General features: G+C 30.4%; 1 long non-coding RNA gene across 1 annotated transcript; it reads left to right on the top strand.

Annotated features, from left to right (window-relative positions):
* Window positions 1–501: 501 nt before the first annotated feature.
* On the top strand, window positions 502–2,205 carry LOC145072091 (uncharacterized). Its single transcript, XR_013690914.1, has 2 exons — window positions 502–802; window positions 2,046–2,205. It is a non-coding gene; the product is annotated as an uncharacterized LOC145072091 (long non-coding RNA).
* Window positions 2,206–3,664: the final 1,459 nt, after the last annotated feature.

Below are 3,664 nucleotides of genomic sequence, written 5' to 3'. Positions count from 1 at the left end.
TACTTAGAATATTTATGTGTGATACCATAAATGAACTTATATACGAGATTTAATTTAATTAAATTAAGTCGTTTACGAACAAATACGATGGAAGTTGTATAATCACCTAGTTATAACTTAGACGACCATTCTTTTACTTATTTTATAGAAATATAAAATGATTTACTATGAGTCATAGTTAAAAGTACCCAAAGGTTTATAAATAATGCAACCAAGGATATAAACTTTTAAATACCAATACGTTAATATTTTAGCCAAAGTATAAATTGCTACACATAAGTAATAAATAAAAATTTTAAGAAATAAGAAAGTATGGGTCTTGAAAGAAAGGAGTACAGGGAATAAAATGGTAAAATTTAATAATGAAATATGATAAACTGGTTAAGCAAAGAAGTTCACGTGCAACTTGCAGTGCAACTTGCATCATATAAGCTATACTAGCCTATTTTCCCCTACACTTCATCTCGTACCCCCTCCCTTTCTCACACTTCTTATATTTTATTTATTTATCCTAACTCAACCACCTGGATTCTAACCAGATAGAGATTGGGAGATCAAAATAATTATAAGAAATCTGAAGAAAGATATTGAGTACCCTCCTCTATATATAAACCATCTTTCCCACTTTTGTTTCATTTCTTTCCTATCAATTCACATCACTTTTCCACTTCATTTCTTTTTGGTAACTCAATATGAACCCAACAAGGAACTAGACCTCCCCAAAAGCATACAAAACTAAAGCCTTGGTGAAACTCCAAATCTCACGAACTTTGCTTGAAACAGCTAACGATACGCAACGAGGGTGAGTATCTACGACCCCATTTTATCTTTTAAAAAAAATTATGGGGAGAATACATATGAAAAATTGTTCTAGTTAAACTTACTACTACTTATTTAAGTTTAACGACATTTTATGTTATATTTCAGTTTATATTCCATTTTAAGTTAATCTATATATTTTAAATCGTATTATCGAACATGTCACAAAGAAATACCATAATTTATCTCATGCTAGAATCTATATAATGATTCATAAAGATATACATGTATTATTATTATTATTATTATTTTAAAGTGTATAGATCATTAACGTATAAAAATAATAACGCTAAACTCTTTACACAAATGGATGTCAGTTAAGGCTGCATATGTCCTATTGGTCATGACATAAACATAGATTATTTATATACAGTTTAATATATATATATATATATATATATATATATATATATATGGATGAATATGTTGTTACTATAAAATTTCGTGAGTATTTTATGAATAAAAGTGAATATATTAATATACCACTATATATGACTATAATTATGCCACGACCTAAACTAAACTTTAACAAAACTATTTCTATGGTTATGTTTATACTCGATAATAAATTTTAAAAAAGGGTTATTATTCATTAATAATAATATGTACATTATATTTTGTATGATCAAGTTATTATAGTGTCAGGGAAACAATATTAATTTACCTTTAAAGTTGGTAAACGTACGACATTATGTTTTCAAACATCGTCATTAGTAAACTGGTAAATAAACTTGGGATTGTTGGTGGAGTCTATTATTCATCAAACTAAGAAAAACCAACTTAGTAAAGTCCTCTGTCATAACCGTTAATCCTTTGTGAGCGAAGAACGTTTTGTATAGATCTATACGGGTTGACACCCCCGTCTGTGCGGTTGCTAGCTACAACCTTCGTATGACGAGACAAATCAGACGATGACTTCTTGTTTTCTTTATCTAATTCTTTTATCACGACTTCGATGAAACGTCGTTGGGACAACAAGCACCTTTTTGTGCTTCACAGAGGCTTGAACAAGTCATAGCTCGGTTATTTACTCCACCAAACCCTAGATACCTAAATACTAATACAAACTTCTACAAGGTTGTACTACTAATATTTTTTTTTGTTAAACATTTCTTTTTGCAAATACTCCAAACTTTATCTGTTTATTTTATATAAAATTTACGGAGTCAAAACCTGTGGAACTCACCAACAAATTTTGTTGACGTATTTTAAATGTGTATTCTCAGGTAACTAAGAAGTTGGAGGTAAACCATCGGTTTCAAGGAGATCGTAGTTTTCTTTATTATGAATTTGGTCTATTTTAATATTTCGTATTTGAATAATTACTATATTGTAATAATGTTTACAAAACCAAGGTTCGTAATATATTAATTTATAAATGTTCAATATATGTGGTTGACTGTGGTTCCAATTGTAAATGTCGTAACCCCGGCGTTTCCGCCATTGGTCGGGGTGTGACATTGACTGAGTCCTTAATAAATCACTCAAATGAGATATTAAGTCTAGGACCCAACACAATACGCTACAACCTAGAAAAGGGATACCGTAATCTAGTTGCAGAATATTTGAAGGTTAGTGAATGACGATTCACTAATTTCCACCATGAAAAATGAAAAAGAAATTTAAGTTTTAATTCTATGAAAACTCCTAGATCCTATGAGATTAATTGAACTATTGAATGGCATGTTTAAATCTCGATATGCCCCTCTAGTTTGTGACTGGGATGCCGAGGATCACAAAGCGGGTGTGAATAACCATGCAAACTTACATGGTGCCCTCACATGTTACAGTCACTTATTCGATGTGTCGGTAAACCACACACGCTCCACCGAACTATGAGAAACATTGAGTCACCCTTTGCCACCTTTTCTTAGAACCATTTAGTGTGCCGGTTAACCACACACGCTCCACTAACGTCTTCGCAAGGATACAAAGTGTAATTTCATGGAATTGCATCAATTCACTTTTGCCTAAGTAACTAAGATTGAGAATTTGTAAAAATTTAGTTACGTTTGTACTTCAATATACTTATAATGGAAGGTTTTTGTCCTATCCTACCCGTTCGGCTAACGACCCTCCACTAGTCAAGAGTGTGGTGGGTAAGAGTGGATACCCATTCAATCGCCATTTTATAGGCAATTTCCTTAAACATCCCTTATAGACCAGCTTCGTGAATGAGGCCTACTAACGGTAAGACTGACTTTTACTCATACATATAAAATGTTAGAATTTTAATGATATATATAGCATATGGTGTATTTTACACTTTTAAAATACTAGGTAGTTAAATTTAACAATTATATTTTTAATTCAATTAAATTGTAAACCAAAACTTTATGGATTTATTAAACCTCTTTTAATTATACACTTTAATTAATTAATAAAACCATATGGGTGTGATTTGAACTTTTCAAAACAATACTAGGGTTTTAGAATTTAACATTCCTAAATTAAACTTTTAATCAACTTTTAAATTCCAAAACTTGAGGGCAAGTTTTGAAACATTTCAAAACATTAGGGTTTCAACTAATTAAATTTCAAAACAAAACTTTTAAGTTCAAACTTAAGCTATAAAACCTAAAGAGGAAAAATTGAGACTTTTCATGCAAGATAATTCAAATCTAAATTACAAATAATCAAATATTATCTAATAACACAAATGATTATCTAAATTTTGACAATTATCTTTTATTTAGGTAAGGATAATAACCAAATTTTGATAAAATTCGGATTTTATAACAAAAACATATTTAAGGTAATTATACAAACCCAAAACAGGAAGAAAATCGCGAAAATTAGCTGTCAGACGTTTCGACTCGTCGAGTCTGGACATGGACTCATCGAG

Source organism: Lactuca serriola, chromosome 9, assembly GCF_051521515.1.
Source record: "Lactuca serriola cultivar US96UC23 chromosome 9, Lser_US96UC23_V15, whole genome shotgun sequence".
Lineage (NCBI taxonomy): Eukaryota > Viridiplantae > Streptophyta > Magnoliopsida > Asterales > Asteraceae > Lactuca > Lactuca serriola.
This window is presented reverse-complemented; position numbering and strand designations above follow the sequence as displayed.